Source organism: Saccostrea cucullata, unplaced genomic scaffold (genome assembly GCF_032062105.1).
Source record: "Saccostrea cucullata isolate Sc308-1 unplaced genomic scaffold, CSIRO_AGI_Scuc_v1 ctg5650, whole genome shotgun sequence".
Classification (NCBI taxonomy): domain Eukaryota; kingdom Metazoa; phylum Mollusca; class Bivalvia; order Ostreida; family Ostreidae; genus Saccostrea; species Saccostrea cuccullata.
Window position 1 is genome coordinate 1 of NW_026929318.1, and position 22,882 is coordinate 22,882.

General features: G+C 33.1%; 1 long non-coding RNA gene across 1 annotated transcript; it reads right to left on the reverse strand.

Annotated features, from left to right (window-relative positions):
- Nucleotides 1–768: 768 nt before the first annotated feature.
- On the reverse strand, nt 769–2,795 carry LOC134280463 (uncharacterized). The gene is made up of 3 exons (XR_009994910.1): nt 2,775–2,795; nt 2,329–2,456; nt 769–848 (listed from the first exon to the last, which is right to left on the reverse strand). It is a non-coding gene; the product is annotated as an uncharacterized LOC134280463 (long non-coding RNA).
- Between the last annotated feature and the right edge of the window lie 20,087 nt (nt 2,796–22,882).

Genomic DNA, 22,882 nt, shown 5'->3' on the forward strand with positions numbered 1-22,882 from the left:
ACATAGAAAGATCCTTGATTGAAGAAGAAGCCAATGAAGAATATAACCATTTATTACCAAAAGAGGGTAAGAATTACTTGGATTACCCTGAAAGACCTTTGACTAGAGAAGAAGTCAAGTTTAAAGATGATAAGAGAAAACAGTTGACAGAAAAAAAGATTGTTAAAGACACATGATTTTTAGCCCACAAAACCATTGGAGATACAAGGATTACAAGACACAAGGATTAATGGAGGAAGTCCAAACTAAACTCTTGGAAGACATTAAGGCTCATTATGAGAGTCACTTTTCCAGTGTTTGTTTATTACAAAATTATGTATTATGATAAAAAAAAAAGTTTTCACTTTCATTTGTTGTGCCTTAGATCATTTAAATTGACCTTATGGTTAAGATTGTGATATATGTACTCTGATAATCATCTATGATGTCTCTATGATGTTTACCTCAAAAGATTGAATCAGAGTATTTGTGTTCAAAGAGCTGAAAAAACTATACAGACAGATCTAAGATTTTGGAAGCATACATATTAATGAATTTAAAGGAGATATAACACTTGAATTCATCAATAGATTATTAAAAAGAAAGAACACAAACTCATATAAATGATATTGAAAGTACCATAAATGAATAAAGTATCATGCTCCAAGGTATGCTTTAACAGAAGGGTTACAGCAGTCCCCATGCACTCAAAAGAAGATCTTGGGTAGTAGAAACACCAGGAAATTTTAATGCCATGCAATCAAATCATCTTACATCAGTTATAAGGTTACAGCCGGTAGACCTAGTCATGAGGGTCATTAAGATGTTTCACTGTTGATCCCCAGGATCCTCATTATAGTATTCTTTCCCTGTAAATATAATTTTAATATTAAATGAAAAAGTCAGAATTCATAAGCATTTGGAGAGAAAACTTGAAATCTTTACCAACTATGCTTTTAAGGAAGCTGGGGGTTAATACATTAACCATCTGATATAACTTATTTCTTAGATATCTGTTTAGATATCTTCAGCTGTTGACTATCATTTGGCAAAGAAAAATTTCATACATTTTAGTTTTAAAATTTGATCATGCATTTTTGTATATGTCTTGATATGGAGCTCTTCTTCTTCTTCTAAAGGAGATCAATATAGTCTAAACATGACCATGACCACCAAGCCCTCTTTATTTTAAAAAAAAAATCATATATCATTTACATATCAATTCAAAAATATACGAGGGTTGTCCCAAAATTTCGTAGACTGAGCTCATATCTTTTAAAGAAATTAACGTATCTTAATAACATTTTCAGGGTGGATAAAGCGTGTTCTTGGCAGAAATATTACGAAGAATTATCATGTTAACTTGAAAACTTGTCGAGTAATGACATGTAAAGTGATATAGTTCTCCAACACCCGGAGCAATCTGCAACGTCAAAAAATACAAATTTCAACAGTTCAAATTTTTGGAGAAAATATTTCAATTACAAGAATCTAATTCTTAAATTAAACGAAACGGTTATGGTTATAAATGTAAAATATCTTAATTACTTTGATATGATCAAACATTAAAATATGTAAACAAAGTTTATGCATGTAAAGGTATGAAATAATAATAACGCTATATTTCTACGGGTTTTTCGTCAGTTTTCCCTAATGGATTTGCACAGTGGAACTCTTGCCCAATTCTTAGCCCCTGTATTTCATTTTAGTTACTGTTATTCACATATACATAGAAAAACCGTTTCAGTCATTTTAAATACTAAGGACAAGAAAAAGTTTCCTAGTCTACCAAACATTTATGAGTGGTACATTTCTGTAAGATTGAATTCAGGATCAAAACACTTGATCATAGTCCAGTGCGCCGCCGGGGCCAACGCAGCCGCCATTTTTCAAAAATTTGGATTTCAACGCCATGTTTATAAAACGTTATAAAATTCATATTTATCAAAGCATAAACACTAAAAATTGAGGAAATGTAGTTAATTAAAAATTATTAAGAATTTTTATTTCCATTTAAAGAAATATGAGGTAGTAATTTACTTTTCTTTAGGATTTTAAATATGATATACCAAATTTTAACAGCAACTTTTGGGTATTGCGCCGCCTTCATACACCAGACAAGGAAATGTGTCTTTTAAATTGGAATAATTTGTGTAGTTACTCCATATTTGTCCATAAATTTATTAGATAGTGTTTGTTTAATCTATATACGAAGTTTCATTAATGTATGACATAAGGTTCCTACAAAACAACGCTTGTCTACGGAATTTTGGGACAACCCTCGTAAACATGCATATGTAAAATAAATAAATAAATAAAAATTACAATTGTATCTCATTGAAACTTTACCTTCAAGTTTGTGTGTTTCTATGTTGGTTGATTAACTATGTATTTCCAAAGGAAGAGCAGACAGGCTGAACTTCATAGAGAATGGATTATAGATGGTTAGGAACAAAACATATTTTCCATGTTGAGGACTGTAAAAATAAAACCATTTTGTTAATATGACAGAGTTCTGCATTAAACACTGCATGTTTAAATACAACATTTACAATGCCAAAAAAAAAATAATAAAAGATCAAGAAAATATTTGTTTTTAATCTCAAAAAATTGTTTTTAACATTAACTCCAGATGAGAAAAGTTCATCATGTTATCTTAAGATAATAAAAAAAAGAGCACAATTACTGTATTGATATCATAAATAAAATGATTATCAAATTAATCATTTAGACACTAAAAGACTTTTTATTAACAGCAGATTCAATTTAGTTTAATAACTGTAAGTACTGCATACAGACAAATACATCTTTTTTAGCATATACAACATGTAGTCCTACATTTTTTTGAAAAGCTCATTACTAAGAAACAAAAGTGATAATGAAATGATTATGTATGCCATGCATATATCCCACATATTTAGAATCAAAACAAAAAGTAATTGACTATTAGGATTAATCTTTTGTAAATTCCTCCATTTCTCTTATTAGATTCCTAATATCTCTTTGATCACCATTTAGTAAGTCTGAATTCCATGGCTAACATACATAATGAATTATGAAATCATATAATTTAATATACAAAAGGACTTATTAATGTTATGAAGTTTCCTTAATCATGTGTTTATATATTTTAGGTTAAATAAGGGTGTACTCATATAAATGTAAGTTAGAGATATCAGATCACATAAGTATTACACAGTCATTAAATTAAACCATATAATCATGCTTAACGAGGCCCGATCTAGTTGAAAATTACGAAAACGGAATGATAAAAAAAGTTAATTTTTGGAAATATTTTTGTATGTATTCTGCTAAGAAAAATTAGAATGAAATTTTATTACCTTGCCTTTATTGTAGTAAAATGGGGGCATTGTCAAGATATGGACCATTTTTTGTAATTTTATACACAATTACATAGTAAAACTATCCAATAAACAAAGAAATTGAAAATAACAAAAAATATACACGGTGAAATGTGTTGTTTTTCACATATATCATGCAATTTTTATTCTTCTTATAAACAAGAGGCCCATGGGCCACAACGCTCACCTGAACCACCTCGGCCCAATTGTTCTTCAGAGGAAGAAAAAAGGCACTTTTCCCCATGAAATATGTTTACCAAGGGTAACTTATAGATTAGATTTGTGAGCTCTTAAGTAATTTAAATCCTATAAGAGGAGGGGATTGTTTCAATTCCAAATGAACCATCTGTTTACTTAATTGCATTTAAGTGCAGAGGCTTTTAACAATTTAAATATGTTCTCATTTCTCAAGACTGTCACAGGTTTCATAAAATGATTGTATATAATTATATTCATTTTTTATGCTTACCTCCAAAAAAAAAAGCAGTTTTATGGCTGTATTAAAAATTTTATTTGATTTCAAGAATTATAACAAATCTTTTGTATTATTAGAAGTAAAATGTTACACATACATGTATATTAGTACAGATTAAAAACTGAATTTTGAGTAGTGTATATAATTTGAAATTTGACATTTAAACTTTGTGAAGAAGCTATCTTAATGAAGGAATGCCTTACTAGTGACAATCCAAGAGCATATATATACTAGTATTGATTTAGATATCATTTATAAACTTAAGAATGAATGTTTAATGAAAAATAAAACAGCATCAAAAATTTTAACAATACAGTCATAATATAAATATTTCTTAAATATGTTGTTTACATGAAGAAAATAATCACCCTCGAAATAAATAATCTTTTCCAACGAAAATCGAAAAAAGAAAAGATTATGCGAGTGAATTAGAAAGGAATAAACATTTTAATATCACAAATCAAAATTTCTAACCTCAGATTCATGCAATATTGTTGGATAATGAAAAGAGAACATTTTTCTCTATTGGAAAGAATATTTGTTATTCAAATGATATTTGGTATATCATGTTATTTAATATTTTGATAGTATAGTGTATTTTTCTTCAATATATTTCTTAAAGAGGTAGGTTTACCTCCCTTTACGGGCTGGCCATTGACCCCCTCTTTCCATACTTACCTGTAAATGACACCTATTATAGGCTTTGAAGTTCATATAATGGCAGTCAGGTTTTACTTCATAATCATAAAATTCCACACAATCCATGATAGAATATACAGAACTTTTTAATAAACCCATTAGAATATAAATGGAATCTGAGGTTTCACAAATGATTATTATATCTGCTGTGTTGATGACTTCTACAAGCATTGTAATTCATTTACACGGGTTATTTTACAGAAGCATTTTTTGCCAAAAGAAACAAATAACTATACAAAAAATATGAAATTAAAGTATAATATCAGTCAAAGATAGTTTATATATATATTTCAGTTTTATGATATAAATATTTTTAAAAAGTTGACTAGCATTATGACATGAATGAACATTCAAACACATCTGAGCTTAAGTTAAAAGTCCATAAATGACGAGATCCTGACTTCTAAAATCACAGAAGCCATATGTCTGAGAAATGTCAAAATCACATGGCTATTATATAGTGTCACAGCTAAATTATAGCAGTGTCCGAATCACAGTTAGCTTATAGCGGTGTCAAAATTACAGCCAATGGCACAGTCCAAATGATGTCACAACCACGAGTCAAAACTGTGCAAATTCAAATTCCAGTAAAAGTCTCCTTCAATGTTACTATTATAATCATGATGATCCTTGATTGTAATTTCAGTATAAAATCTATACCAGTTCACAATTCATTATATATAGTCTTCTTTAAAAGATTGAATTTATTAATTAAAGTATACAAGTATGATATTATAACATCAAATGGAATGGACATTTTGCAACAAGAAGTGGATATCAAATTGTTTTATCAACAAATCATATTTCCTATTCTATATGAAAACAAGGCAAATAAACTGCTGACTGAAATTAAAGTAAAACTACAGCAATATGTCAAATTTTATCACACACAGAGAAACAGTAACTTTTAAGTTCTAATTTGGGTTACATCTTTTGAAGTCACTAAAAGACAACAAAATATCAGAATGATATACCTCCTAATTAAAAAAAAAAAATCCAGATATTCAGCAATTCAAATATTAACATTGGAAATATGCAGAAATGAGCTAAGAATTGAAATAGTAAGTCTAATTTAAACAAAGTTTTTACAGACAGATGATCTCTTCATTTAAAAAACAAAAAACAAAAACAGAGGTCTCTGACAATACTGAAGCTCTAAATATAACTAGTGCTAATTGTAACGGGGACCGTTACAGATGTTCCCCAAACGCTCCCCAACTCCCTTTTGGTGCCAAATTCACTGTAAGCTTCATTAAATAAGACAAACTCTATGCATTTGAGACTTGAACAACGTTTACCAAGAAGTGTACCATGTGCATTCAAATTTTAGCATTGCATGCACGCGCATGTGAATGCATGTGCGTAATGACCATATTATCTTGTCTAAACAATCTATATATTTTAATATACTTAACATTAAAGTATTTAATCCAAAAGTATTAAAAAATGCGCTCATTCAAGTGTAATTTTTATTTTACTCATTTCACGGGCATACATGAGCATGGTGACCATACCTACTTGTAGAAGTCCATTACATCTATTTATGTTCCAAATCCCATCCTGTTTGGTTGAAATCCAAGGGAATTATAGCTATTTAAAGTTTAAGCTAATCAGATTGCAGCGCACGTGCATGCACGTGTTTTCATAATAATTCTTATATATCATGTAGAGCCTTCTAATATATGACTATATATTTAAAATTTCAAAGTATTTTGTCAAAAAACAAGAAAGATATTGAGACTTTAGTTTCAGCCAATCAGAGCGAAGCGCACGTGCATGCGCGTGAGTTCATGATAATTTGACCATGTCCTCTTATCTATAATACTATTATATACTTATATTCTGAGTTTCAACACATTTCATCAAAAAACAGAAAAGTTACGGCTATATGAATTATATTGATCATTTCACGTGTTGCACATGCACGCTCTTGCAAGCACGTGCGTGCAAAATGACCTTGATTCCGCAAATCTACATAACATGTCTACTTAACCTAAAAAGGTTTTACCTACATCAGATGAACAGTTTACAAGATCATTCGCGGACAAATAAGTACCCAGGAAGAAGAAAAATAATAATAAGAAACAGAGTAAAAACAATATGTTCCCCAACTTCGTTTGGGGAACATAATAAAGGTATAGACTATTAATGTAAAAAGTCATTTCATACCAACTTAAGGTAAAGGGGGAGTGAACATTTTGGAAAATAAAAAAATTCTGCCTTTGGTGGCCATGACATATGCATTTTGTCAATCTGAGAATTATGCATCTTAGCATAGTCTACTAATGTTACCAAGTGTTATTGAGATGGAGTAGTGTTTTGCATAAAAATATACAATAAGTACTGATCCATATTAAAGAACAGCCAGATTAATATATGTGAAATGTTCTATCTAAAATGCATATTTAAAACATTTTGTAAAAAATAAAAACTTTAAATTTTCAAATGTATGGTTCTGTATTGCAGCCAAATAGGACTAATACACAAATGGGGAAAATATATACAGTGTAATTTAAAAAGTAGATTTAAAATAGCTTTAAGAACAGGAGAATGTCATGTTGTGTAAGTCATGTAAAAATATATTAGACATTGGTTGAAGATGATAATACACTTAACAATCTTAGTGTTGATTAAAAACATTATCATGACTGTGACAAATAAAGCATCAAAATGCGATGGTCATGACAATGCTTAAAATGAAATTGGTACAATATCAAGACACAAGCACATTTTTTATCACAAGGTATACATTAGTTTGTATTAAATACATTTATAAGCGTATGAAATTTCTAAATATAAAAATGTCCAAACAATGTCTCATAGAAATAAATGCGGGACAAAAATGGCTATGGATAAATTCACAGGCAGACATGATGATACCTAGTGAGTGTACACCCAAACAAGCAGATGGACATGGTGATTCCAGTGTATACCCCAAACTTTGTGGGGTATGTCTGGAAAAAATGGGGTGAGGGAGGGGGCACTGTTTCACTTCTCCCTCTGCCGTGTTTTTATTTAGGAGCCCCATCACATTTAATGGAAACTAGTCACTTCAAATGCACAAAACACTACTTTATGATCAGACCAATATGCTTCAATCACATCTGTTTCACATGGGGATATATTTGTAAAAATCAAATCAAGCTTCGAACCGGAGTCATGAGTAGTCTTACTTACAATTTGTTGACAGTTAAAGCTTTTTTCCATAAATGTTAAAAAGTCTGCATGCCCAGCAAACAAATCAAAATTAAAATCTCCCAAGAATACCAAGTCTTTCTGATCATCAATCAAGGGCTTTATATGCATTTCCACGTGATGTTTGAAATTTTCCAAAGAACAAGATGGATATTTGTAAATAACTATGACTTGTACATCTTTATATTGGTTTAATCGTATGTTTGCTTTAATAAACTCTATGGGACCATTGTTTACCTTTGAGATGCAAGTTGTCTGGTAAATGTCTTTCACATACAGTGCTGTTCCATGATGTGGACGTCTATCAGAACTATCTAAAGTCTCATGATTAAATATTGCTGTGTATCCCTGAAGTTGATAATTTTCCACATCTGCACTAGTTAATCGTGACTCTGAGAATCCAACAACATCTGAAGCAAGAATGTTTGGATCATTTTGAATTTGTGGAAAGTGTTTGTGAAGAGATCTACAATTGTTAAAAGAAATCTTTAAACGATGCAAATCAACCTGGTATATTGGGACATAACAAAGTTGGAGTGGCACTTCTTTTTTCATTCTCTCCATTTCATCTACGACTTGTTCATCCATAGATAATGCCTGTTCATTAAAGTTTAGAATATGCAGATGATCTACTGACCTTACCCGACTAAGTGCTACATAGTGGATATGGGGAATTTTCCTCACTTTTGTTTGAGACATATCAATCACAATTTCATCAACAGTGCAACCTTGGGCTTTATGAATTGTTTTTCCTGCAGCTGGCCGTAATGGAAATTGGATTCTCTGAAAAGTATTGTAATTCAAAAGAAAAGACCGTTGAACTTCAAAAATTGGTGTCCAGTTCTCAGAAATTCCTTCATGAAATAAATGTCTGTATTTCCTTCGAGTAGTTTTTCCAATTCCAGAGTCAAAAAATTCCACCCAAACTATGCTTGGCCTTGATATACCTTCCATTCTCCTTTCAATTAATTGCACTTTACATGATGAACCATTTGTCAAACCATCAGATACATCAACATTGACTGAGATATCATATATCATCCCAACAGCAAGAATCAAATTTTGCATCAAATTGGCAGTTTTGCTTACATCATCTGCTTTAAGAAGAGATCTAAGCATTTTTTCCTTAACTTCTTTTGAATAATCTTTAATAACAGAATCAACTGAATTCACTGTGACCTTTTCTCCTCCAAGATTTTCAATCAACTGATTGTTGTATGCATCTACTTTAGAATTCTGTGTAAAGATATGAGGAGCATGATGTGGATAATTGTAACTTGTTTCCGTTATCATGCATCTGTGTATCACATTCATATCTTCTGCTGTCATTGCGTTGTAACGAAGGCGATTCAGAAGTTGAGCAAACTCAATATCATCTTTTTGGCGCATGATTTCATCCAACTCAAAAATTGAAAAATGCTCCTTCCAAAGATTGCTTGCAAGAGCTTGAGCATCATGATTTAAATCTTGAAAGATCCAACGGTCCATCACAGGCTTAAGTTGAAAAAAATCACCAACAGCAATGATACTTATACCACCAAATGGTTTCTTGATGCCTGTGAGAAGTTGTAGACGACTGTCAATGAGTGCTAATGATCTGTTTCCTACCATTGATATCTCATCAATAATGATTACTTTCAGGTTTTGGTACTTTGTACGAAAAGTGTTCAATTCATCAGAGTGCAAACTTTGTTGACTTTGATTAATTTTTTGATGGAAAGCAGATGCTATAGTTGCTCCTCCAATGTTGTATGCCGCCTTGCCAGTATAAGCACAAAGAAGTATTCTTATGTCATCTGGATTTTCACCTTCTGTGGAACAAAGGTATCTGTGCAGAGCTTGATAAAGTGCCCTTATCAAAACAGATTTGCCAACACCAGCACCTCCAGATAAAAATGTATAAATAGGTTCTTTCTTTGTTTTGACTCAATGCACGACATGATTGAAAAATTCCCGCTGCTTTACATTTAGACTTCCTAAAAGTTGCAGGTATTCACTGTCTGATAATCTAACAGAACTGTCTTCTGTTATTTGTCTTGTTGATGGAATGCCTATATCAGAACCTAAATCATACTGTCTTTGTTCAACTGGTCTCTCAGGATTAAATGGGACAAAGTTCTCAGATTCACGAGATCCTTCATTTTCATCCTCTCCTTCTGTTTGTTGAGCATTTGGTGCCAATTCATCATAAGCTTCTGAAAAGTCCTCACTTGCCATTTGCAGAGCTGCATCAAGCTGTTCAGCATTGTATTCATATTCCTTGACTTTGTTTGTTAAAAAGGATTTCCTTCGATTAAAAGATTTCTCAAATGAGTCAGTTCCAGATATTAGATCAACCGATTCATCTCTCCAAGGCAAAAATAACATAAGCTTTTCTCTGTAGTAGTTTTCTGGATCCGTTTTGATATTAAAACGCACATATCTAATTACCCTTGGCACTTTTCGTCGTCTAATTTTTATGCCGTTTCTCAAAGTAACAAGTGTATCACTTTCACCAAAGTCAGGATCTGAATCTTTATCTTCCTCATCACTTGACATATTGTTCTTATCATCATCATCATTCACTTCCTTTTCAATGAACTCCTTTTCATCATCCTTTGGGAATACAACATCTAGTTGTGATACATAATCAGCTAAACACCAGTTTTCGAGCTGTTTTGGGCGTTTTGCATACCGTTTAATTGCATTGCTACATTCCACATCTGTAGAATTTGGTGTCAATTTTTCTAATTCTGCGTCTGTTTTGATGAGAATTACTCGGTCATCTGATGGACTTGTGTTGATAAAAACTACATCTCTTGATGCTTTTGTCATTGGCATCTGTAACACTAAATATGCTGCTTCCTGTGCTCCAACTTCAACACTGTTGAGAAAATGGTTTCCAATGTGGCGCACCTGTCTTTTAATGTCAAGATTGCCTTCTCTAGCTTCCTTTGCTGCTCTGTTTAGTAAATCACTCATCCCTCTTTGAGATTTACTTATGTAAGAAACAATGTACATAGCACAAGCATATGGGTCCAAAATATACTGTATATCAATGTTAGCTTTCCAAGCATCAAGAACAACACTGTTGTAAGAGTTGACCCTCATATCACACGGCTTTCTCTCTAGAAAAACCTTTGGACCTCTCAGTGAACTTCTAATGCATTTAATGTAATCTTCCTCTGATATCTTTAACACAGTGCTTAGGAGTTCCTTGTAGGACAAATCGCATCCATTTTTCATATCATTTAACTGTTTCTGAATTTCATCATGTTTTTTCCTATATTTGTCAACCTCACATTCAAGTGGCTCCAAAATCAAGGTCTTTTCAAGAGGAGGAAGGGGAAAACCAAATCTGCATACAGCTCTGCCTCCCTTTTTACATGTTTGTGAATGTTTGTGTACTTGTAAGCCAGTCAAATCATCTTCATTCTTTTCACATTTCAAGTAATTGTCTACATAATTCACTATCTCTTGTTCATTATTTTCATGATATTTTGGTGCATTTTCTATCCAAACAATCATATGAACATGTGGTGATCCTCTTTGCTGAAATTCAATTCTATAAAAGAAGTCTTTCACAACACCAATTGGATGGTGGTCACTTCTCAATACTGAATTCATGAACATTCGGAACCTATGATCAAAGTATCTAGTGCATGTAATAGGATCCTTCTGTACTAGTTTAGATTTTTCAAACCAAGTCATGTTGTCGATTTCTTCATCAGTGTATTCTTTTCCATCATTTAACACTCCAAGTGCTCTAATAAGATCATTCCATCTTGTATCTGCAGCAGACAGAGACATAAACCATGTTGGTAAACCCAATTGTCTTATCATTGCAAATACATCCTTTTTTCTTGTTTCAAGATATGCAGGTGAATTTCGTAACTGTCTAAACACAAAAAAACCTTCATCATGTCTAACAAGGCTATTCACATGTTCAGGATTTTTAATTTCATTTGCTGTGATACATTTTCCTTTGGTTTTGCATTTCCGAAGAGCCAGGTTGCATTTATCTGTAACTTGTTTCATTTGTATTTTTTTCAACTTAAAAAACAAATTTGGAACAGACTGGGCTGCACGTCTATCAACACTTCTCAATTCCCATTTAGCTATATCTGCATACGAGACACGTACTTGTCTTTCATCGTCTTGTAATCTTCCCTTTCCACAAAAAATTGTTGGAAATGATAAATATTCTGCAGTCTGATCTTGATATAAACTAAGGGGACGTTGTCCTTCTCCTGGAGCAAAGGTGTATATCTGATTCATGTCTCGTGAAGCATCATCTAAAAGGGTATCACAATTACCATCTCTACCAACTCCGTCTACTTCACAATACTTATCGTCATCATCATCTTCGTCGGTCTCAAGATTACCAGTACTTTGATCTCTTTTTGCTTGTGTTTGCACTAGTTCTTGAACAATTTCATTTGCAGAAGAGGTGATTTCTTGAAACCAGCTATCATCAACATTAATGTTTGCATTCTTGTAAAAGTCACTGTTGTTCAAAAGCCAATGTAATGCAATCAGTACTTTTGTTGGTCGTACATTTTCATGATAATCACATTTTTGGTAAGACAACTTTTTTTTCAACTTCACAGGAATTGTGATATTTTCATCCATCTTTCTAGGCAAGCTATTAACAGTAGGTTGAATATCAACAGGAACATTCACAACATTTCCTTTGACAGAATATTGTCCACCTCTTGGCAACTCCCTAATCTGCATAAAGGGGATTCGAAGTGATATTAGTCTCTCTTCTAATGAAAACAAATCTAATTCTCTTGGCTTGGGAGGCCATATCATACCATTGAGAACAGACAGCTTTGGGATTTTTCTTTCTCTAACTGAAGAATAGCAAGTCTTACAAATCCATTCTGCATTTTCAGCAGAAGTAATACACGTAAGATATTTGCTTTTACTTGTGTCATCAAGTTTAGTATTTTCTACTTTTATAACACTTTCTTTAAACCATGTTTGATGACAACATGAGCATATAAAAACTGGACCATGCTTAATCTGTTCATGGAAATTGTGAATGCAATCCTGTACGTTTATTCCAAACTGTCTTTGTCTAATTCTTTCATTTTCCTTGTTGCAATATTCTTTATTCTTTCTTTTTTCTCCTTTCCTTTGTTTATCATCCAACCTCTCATTTTGCCTGTAAGAACAATCACTGCGTTTAGTTTGCTTCTTTATTCGTTCTTTTTCAAGAACAAGAGGATCTTCCCTACTCTTGCTTTTTGAAATTCTATTTCCTTCATTTTCTTTTTGTCTTACTTCACAATCTAATCTTTTCAACTTTCTTGCAGACTTGTCATTTTTTCTTTCTTTCTCTCTTACTTCATCATTCTGTCTTTTAATTTTCCTTGCAGTTGTTTCCCTTTTGTTCTCCTTGTCTTTAACACCATGATTTTGTCGTTTTAATTTTCTTGCAGTTTTATCCAGTTCTTTTTCTCTTCCTCTTGATTCAACATTTTGACGTTTTAATTTTCTTGCAGTTTTATCCACATCTCTTTCTTTTTCCCTCACTTCATCATTCTGTCTTTTAATTTTCCTTGCAGTTGTTTCCCTTTTGTTCTCCTTGTCTTTAACACCATGATTTTGACGTTTTAATTTTCTTGCAGTTTTATCCAGTTCTTTTTCTCTTTCCCTTGATTCAACATTTTGACGTTTTAATTTTCTTGCAGATTTATCCACATCTCTTTCTTTTTCCCTCACTTCATCATTCTGTCTTTTAATTTTCCTTGCAGTTGTTTCTCTTTTGTTCTCCTTGTCTTTAACACCATGATTTTGACGTTTTAATTTTCTTGCAGTTTTATCCAGTTCTTTTTCTCTTTCCCTTGATTCAACATTTTGACGTTTTAATTTTCTTGCAGTTTTATCCACATCTCTTTCTTTTTCCCTCACTTCATCATTCTGTCTTTTAATTTTCCTTGCAGTTGTTTCCCTTTTGTTCTCCTTGTCTTTAACACAATGATTTTGACGTTTTAATTTTCTTGCAGTTTTATCCAGTTCCTTTTCTCTTTCCCTTGATTCAACATTTTGACGTTTTAATTTTCTTGCAGATTTATCCAGTTCTTTTTCTCTTCCTCTTGATTCAACATTTTGTCGTTTTAACTTTCTTGCAGCTTTATCCAGATCTCTCTCTTTTTCTCTCATTTCAACATTTTGTCGACTCATTTTCTTTGTGTTAGCAGCTCTTTGATTTTCAATGTGTTTAAATTGTTCATTTTGTCTCTTTTTCTTCATGTATTCTCTCATATAGGTTTTCCTGTGACAATCTTGTGATTCTGAATTTGTCACTTTTGACTTTTCATCCATTCTGTAGTACCTTTTCTGTAATGGATCATTTTCTGGAAAGCTATGGTACAATGTTGCAATTGATATGGGTAAAATTTCAAACTGCACTGCAAGATCAATATGCATACTGTTATACATGCTGTACATAAAAGACACTAAATCATCAATACTCCTGTTAAGCACTAGTACAGATTTACCATCACAAGAAGACATGCCATCACTGTCATGAGAATGTGAGTCAAAGAAGTAATACTCAATGTCCGACACTTTATATACAGCAGAACAAATGGCTCCTATCATTATCAGTAAATATCTTGAAACTTGAAATGCCTCTTTTAAAGCCTGATGCAATGTTTTAACCTGCCTGTTTTGTTCTTCCAAGATAACCAATCCCCAAATGGTTTCAAATTTTTGGATAACATGATGATTTTCTCCCTTTGCAATGTTTATTGGCAATTCATCAAAATTTAAAAGTTTATTGAGAAACTCTCCCCTCTGTTGCAAACTTTTGACAGTCTTTACATAAATTTGGTCTCCTGATACTAAAGTTCTATCTATAAATCCTGATGTAAATGAAAATCCTTCATAACATTTTGTCAGCATGGTAAGAGCATTGCAAGTGCACTGACTACCTCTTGAGAATGATGAAAATCTAGTGTCCCCTTGATGGAATGACCCAAATACTATTTTTCTAGTACATACCTGGTCATTTTCAAAAACACTGTGCAATGTTTTTTCTCCAGCTATCACACTAGTATTCTGCAAAGATTCAGTGGCCAAGGTTTTGTTCACTAAACTTTTTTCAGCAATTTCATTTTGCAAATTCATTTCACCAGATTCATGAAGCAGATCTTTTGCACAAACTTCACTCTGAGCATTTGTTTCAGAAATTTCATTCAGCATTTTTGTTTCACATAGTTCATTTGCCAGATTTGTTTCACATAGTTCATTTGCCAGATTCATTTCACAAAGTTCATTGAGCAGATTCATTTCACAAGTTTTTTGGTTTTCCTGTTTTTTTGGTAACCTGAGGGCAGGCTCCTCAGGGTCAACATTGGTTTTACTGTTTTTCACGAGGCCAGTCTCCTCAGTCATTCTAATGTCATACATTGTTTTACTGTTTTTTAAGAGGCCAGTCTCCTCAGTCAAGTCCAGGTCAGAAAGTGTTTTACTGTTTTTCATGAGGCCAGTCTCCTCAGTCCTGTCAGTCTGTAACTCTTTCATCGCACTGCTCTTCCTCCAGTACTTCTTACGAGGCATCTACAAAGATTACAACAAAAAAGTCACAATTATTTTCAAACCATTAAAATATGTTCACAAATAACATATGGCTATGTACGACTTGAAAAAATCTTTATAATGTTATCAATTCCTCATAATTTTTTAGCCAGAAGAAAAGTTTCTCTGAACTTTATAGATGTAGCATTTAACAGTACAATATTTAAAAAAAAATAAAAACTATTGTGTATAGATTCCCTTCTCATATAAACTCATCTAATAAAAATGCTACATCCTTCCCCAATCAGGACAAAAAATGTTGAAATATTTTACCTTCCCAATTTGATACAAGTTTAAAATTGTTATATATTAAAAAGTTTCCTGAAACTTATCTTGTAAATTTTAAATGCTTGCCCTTTAATGTCACCTAATGGACAAAATACCCGCTCTGGGTTTTTCAGAAGTAAGTTTTTCCATAAAAAAGATATGTATCACACATGAAGTAGAAAATTCTTCTTCCAATGACCTTGAACTTCCCCAAATGACCTTGGGTCAGGTCAAGACACACCCTTGGGTCATTGGTAATCATTGCACTAAACGAGAACCTACCAAGTTTATCCATAAGAAAGATGTGGACCAGACATGATTTATGAAATTTTTCTCCCAGTGACCTTGAACTTCCCAAAATGACTTTGGGTCAAGGTAATGACACACCCTTTGGTCATGGGCAATCTTTGTGTGAAATGAGAACCTACCAATTTTATCCATAAGATATGGACTGCACACAGTTATGATTTTTTTCTTCCAGTGACCTTGAACTTCCCCAAATGACTTTGGGTCAAGGTCATGACACATCCTTTGGTCATGGGCAATCTTTGTGTGAAATGAGAACCTACCAATGTTATCCATAAGAAAGATATGGACTGCACACAGTTATGAAATTTTTCCTTCAGTGACCTTGAAGTTCCTCAAATGACCTTGGGTCAAGATCATAATACACCTTTAGGTCATGGGCAATCTTTGTGTGGAGTAGTAGATTCTAATGTCCCTCCATAAGAAAGATATGGACCGGACATGTTTGCACAGACAGCTAGAAGGACGGACAGACAGAAGGACAAGGGGATTCCTATATACCCCCCCCCTCCAAACTTTGTTGGGGTATAATAAATTATATTCTATGTTAATAAATAATAAGCTTAAATTTATATTTTGATACATTTCCGAGTAGAACAATTGGTTGTAACCATCATTTCCCCTAGTCCAATTGAATCTCATAGTAAAAGCTAAGATTACATTTTCTTTCACTTTGTTCTTCATGACATCACATTTACATGCCATGTAAGGTTGCTTATGACCATTAGATATAATTGTGAAACACTTATGTGCCTGGTGGCAACAATATATAAGCATATAGTTTACTGTCGAGGTCACAAGGTCGTTGACCTTTGTGTCATTTCTTTGAGCTTAATTAATAAAGTATGCATACCAAATATGAATTCTCTATCTCCTATGGTTGGAAAGTTATGGCAAAAGATCAAAAAAGTTAATAATCCTATTTAGTAAAGGGGGTGAATGAGGCTTATTGTTTTCTTAACCGAATTTCTTCATATTACTACATTTAGCCTTTCACTTAAATTTTCTAAAGTGAAAACTTACACAACAAAAAAGTTGGGACTCTTTTCTTTCTCTCTTTTAATATAGCTGTAGAACTGTAGCTCTCCAAAAAATATATTGACATGCCGGAGAGCTACAGTGCCACCTATTGGAAACCAGAAGTCTCTCTCAAGACTGAAGCTCTACTGGTTATACTTAAAACAAAGGAAGAGAAAAGTAGCAATTGGGGCTTGAAACTTTAAAACAGCAATAAATAGTAAAATGATCCTTGTCGCTCATCAAAATGAAAACCGATGCAAAAAATTATATATCTTAGTTTAGTCTACTTGTGTGCCAAGTTATACTGAAATCTTACCAAAACTATAGGAGGAGTAGCATTACGAAAGAATTTCACAGAAAATTCTATTTTTAGTAACCATGGCAACATCGTTCATCGAAATCGAAAAACGGTGAACGGAATTATGTATCTTAGTGAAGTCTACTTGTGTGCCAAGTTATACAGAAATCGTACCAAAACTGTAGGAGGTATAGCATTTTGAAAGAATTTTAAAGAAATTTCTATTTATAGTAACCAAGGCAACACTGTTCATCGAAATCAAAAACCGTTGCACAGAATTATGTATTTAATTCTTAGTGTAGTCTACTTGCGTGCCAAGTTATACTGAAATTGTTCCAAAACTGTAGGAGGAGTAGCATTTTCAAAGATTTTGATAAAATTTTTTATTTTTAGCAACCATGGCAACACTGCTCATTGAAATCAGAAACCAATGCACAGAATTATGTATCTTAGTGCAGTCTACTTGTGTGCCAAGTTCTATTGAAATCAGACTAAAACTGAAGGAGGAGTAGCATTTTGAAAAATTGTTTACAGACAGACAGACGGACGGACGCATTACTATCGCACAAGCTCTTCTGGTCTCTGACCAGTAGAGCTAAAAAACAGCATATAGTATTTATTGTACACAAAAAGTTGCGCTGGGTTCTTGATCAATTCTTCTCAAGTCTTACATCAATTGTAAAAAGGCTAGATTTCAAAAAAATTCTGCCCCTCTTTTCTTGTGGTCGACATATGTATGCAGCACGTTGGACCAAATGATCTTGCAAACCAAAATGGCAGAATAAAAAGACAAAAATTTTTTTATTATATCAATTGCAGGGCTAGGAGGGTTAAAACAAAAATTATAATGAATATTTTGTTGTGTAAATAGTGAAACAATATGTTCGGAATACACGGTTACATAATAATATTTCGAAATGAGTTTTAAAACATGGAAAAATAAATCAAGATCTTTGTGTGCAATCTAGTTTTTTCAATGGGTGCCAATGTAGTTCTCCAGTCCGTCAATATAATTTTTTTTTTGGAGAGCTGGATTTCTGCACTTATCTCTTATCAAATCCAAATGGTGTTGGTGTAGGTAGGGGGGGGGGGGGGGGGGGGTCAATCACTGCCTTGAAGTTAAAAAATCTAAACATTAATTAAAAGTAGTGAAAAGATGATTAGGTATAGGTGTATTCAGTATTGGACAAGGTGTTCAACATTCTGAATGATTGAGCAGATTTGTCAGAAAATAATCTAAATTATCCACAACCAAGGGGTAATTTGAATGGGTGAGCAAGATTACAGGAAACAAACATATTTTTTAAGCTTATGTGCATGTTATTGTATTTAAACAGGTTCAGTATAATCACTTGATTTAGCTACGTAGGTAGAATTCCCTAGAATTACCAACCTCAGATACCTTTATTTAGCTATTTCAATGCATTTAAAAATATATAAATATTTTTATTAAAAAGAGACCAGAAAATCACAAGAAAATGACTATTTATATTTATACTAGTGAGGTTTTAAAACCAATCCAAAGCATATATAGCTTACACATTGCCCCGTTTGGACAAATGAAAGCAAAACATGTATAAATTCCAATGTTTGCGTAACTGTCCTAGCTCTCTCTTGCATGTGGTGAGGCATGGACGAGTATGATTACTTCACTTTGGCCTGAATAATTACAGACATAATCATATGCTCATTTTAACCAGAACTGAACTTCTCTGTAATTTTATTCAAGGAGTAGCTGTTTCAAATCTCATACCATGGGCGTCGGAAGCAAATTGAAAGTGGGGGGAGGGGGGTAATAAGCCAGAAAAAAAGAGTAAATCTTAATTTTTAAAGCCTATATATTGTCTATCTTTGCAAAAAAAAAATAAATAAATAAATAAATAAATGAATAAAAAATTTTAAAAGATGAGGGATTACTAACTGGTTCAAACGCCTATGCATACATAGCCCCAAAACTAACTTTAATTGTAAAAGACATTTCTTCATGAGTGATTTTTTCATGAATTCTTTTTAGATGAGTTCAAAGTTTAAAATGATCACTGCATCAAAATGAGATTTTTTATGGGGAACTAGAGGGAAATTGCAAATAGTTAAGGAGGCAGGTAAGTGGAAATATTGAAATGAACTGAGATTTTTTCTGCACATTCTGAAGAAATTTTTTTTTCTCACAGAAATAAATTAAAATTTGTAGCTGAATAAAGTTCCTCAGGTAGGTAAATAAAGCTAAGTAGGTTAATCAAGCTATGTAGCTAAATCTAGTGATTATACCACCATTACCAGACCTGCTGATATTTATTTCTGAATGCATTAAAACATCACAAAACACATGCATTTTTACCATAATTATTTTTATTTAATACTATAACATTTTAAAGAAAGTTGAATATATACATATGCAAAGAAATCATTCCTGATTCTCCGTCCTTGTGTAAAGTGATGCATCTGGTGTACTTCTATAACAATTCAAGACTGTTGCATTGAAAAACTGACAGAGTCAAATCTTAATCTTAATTAAAGCCATTGAAAGTAAATTTTACCTTGCTATTACCATAATGCCATTACACAGACAAAAGCCGCACAATACTTTAAAAGTATTTTTTTTATTTTCACTGAAATTTTAATTAAATAAATCTTCGATTGTCAATTGAAATTCTGCCAAGAATAAGGAATAAATAAGCCTACATTATCATGATTATGATATTGGTGTCAGATTCGGAAAGTTTCCGACATTTCAAGCAAGTCATAAAAATCACAACGTTTTCGTGTTTCTAACTTACAAACTGAGTCATTAGTTTGATTGTTAGGCCATGACTTACGATTCTTATTAGATTTTATATCAGTTCTCAGATCGGGGTTGTTGTTTTTACCGCGTATATTTAATACTCAAATACTTTATCATTTACAAATGTCTGTTTCAATAATTTCTACAAAAGCGGGTCGTGAACTTCTCTTTCATAAATCTATACATCACATTACCTTGATACAACTAGTAAGAAACCGATTTTTAACACGATATTCACTACAATGACTATCGGATGGCTAAGACTCCGCTTTCTTCTTCCAATATGGCCGCAACAAAAGCCTCGTTTTCAAATTAATCGTATACCGAACCCGATTCAAATACATAGTTCTATACACTCTCTAGCAAACAAAGGAAATCGGTCATTGTGACCCCGCCCTACCCCGGGGGGTCATGATTTGAACAAACTTGAATTTACACTACCTGAGGATGCTTCCATATAGATATGATCAATTATGGCTTTGTTATTCTTGAGAAGAAGATTTTTAAAGAATTTTCCTATATATTTCTATGTAAAACTTTGGTCGGCCATTGTGGCCCCGCCCTACCCCCGGGGGACATGATTTGAACAAACTTGAATCTACACTACCTTAGGATGCTTCCATATAAATATGATCAATTATGGCTTTGTTATTCTTGAGAAGAAGATTTTTAAAGAATTTCCCTATATATTTCTATGTAAAACTTTGGTCGGCCATTGTGGCCCCGCCCTACCCCCGGGGGACATGATTTGAACAAACTTGAATCTACACTACCTTAGGATGCTTTCATATAAATATGATTAATTATGGCTTTGTTATTCTTGAGAAGAAGATTTTTAAAGAATTTCCCTATATATTTCTATGTAAAACTTTGGTCGGCCATTGTGGCCCCGCCCTACCCCCGGGGGACATGATTTCAACAAACTTGAATCTACACTACCTGAGGATGTTTCCCTATAAGTTTAATATTTCCTGGCACAGTGGTTCTTGAGAAGAAGATTTTTTAAACATACCACCAAATTTTCATTAGTTCTCAATTATCTCCCCTTGAATGAGGGCGTGGCTCTTCATTTGAACAAACTTGAATCCCCTTCACCCAAGGATGCTTTGTGGCAAGTTTGGTTGAAATTGGCCCAGTGGTTCTTGAGAAGAAGTCGAAAATGTGAAAAGTTTACGGACAGACAGACAGACGGACAGACAGACGGACAGCTATACAGTTGAGAGGTACATTGTGCATTTTACGGAAGGTGCGGGGTTATCATTTTGCTTTGTGGGGTTATTAATAGTACAGTGGTGACTTGAGAGGTTTCATTAGGAATTCAAACAAATGGTATATTGTGGGGTTAAAGGTCTATATTTGTGGGGTTAAAGATCTATATTTGTGGGGTTAAAGATCTATATTTGTGGGGTTAAAAATTAATTATTTAATATCAAGTCAACTTTACAGGCAACTAGTTATAAGTACTTAAAATTGTTACTGTTTATCTGAATAACTTAGAACGGATATAGCAATAACATTTTTCAACTACTGCATAGCAGTAACAATGCAAAAAAATGTTTTTATTTGAGGATAACTGTTGCATCAAAGTAAATTAACCCATCATGTTTTCATATGAAGATGATAGACAAGAATATCCAAGAAAGTGTTAAACAAACAACCCCACTATGCTATATAGATATAACAGACAACACTAACCCCATAAATTATAAGACAAACAACCCCAGTGTGTACTCTTATAAAGATAATAGACAACACTAACCCCATTAAGTGTTTGGACAGCAACCCCACTATGTACTCTCAGAAAGATAACAGACAACACTAACCCCATAAAGTGTTTGGACAGCAACCCCACTATGTACTCTCATAAAGATAATAGACAACACTAACCCCATAAAGTGTTTGGACGGCAATCCCACTATGTACTCTCATAAAGATAATAGACAACACTAACCCCACAAAGTGTTTGGTCCGCAATCCCACTATGTACTGTTATAAAGATAATAGACAACACTAACCCCACAAAGTGTTTGGACAGCAACCCCACTATGTACTCTCATAAAGATAATAGACAACACTAACCCCATTAAGCGTTTGGACAGCAACCCCACTATGTACTCTCATAAAGATAATAGACAACACTAACCCCATAAAGCGTTTGGACAGCAACCCCACTATGTACTCTCATAAAGATAATAGACAACACTAACCCCATAAAGTGTTTGGACAGCAACCCCACTATGTACTCTCATAAAGATAATAGACAACACTAACCCCATAAAGTGTTTGGACAGCAACCCAACTATGTACTCTCATAAAGATAATAGACAACACTAACCCCATTAAGCATTTGGACAACAACCCCACTATGTACTCTCATAAAGATAATAGACAACACTAACCCCATAAAGTGTTTGGACAGCAATCCCACTATGTACTCTCATAAAGATAATAGACAACATTAACCCCTTAAAGTGTTTGGACAGCAACCCCACTATGTACTCTTATAAAGATAATAGACAACACTAACCCCTTAAAGTGTTTTGACAGCAACCCCACTATGTACTCTCATAAAGATAATAGACAACACTAACCCCATAAAGTGTTTGGACAGCAACCCCACTATGTACTCTTATAAAGATAATAGACAACACTAACCCCATAAAGTGTTTGGACAGCAACCCCACTATGTACTCTCACAAAGATAACAGACAACATTAACCCCATAAAGTGTTTGGATAGCAACCCCACTATGTACTCTTATAAAGATAATAGGCAACACTAACCCCATAAAGCGTTAGGACAACAACCCCACTATGTACTCTCATAAAGATAATAGACAACACTAACCCCGTAACGTGTCACAACCCCATTATGTTCTTATATAGACAAAAGATAACATTAACCCCACAAAGTGTTAGACAAGAACCACA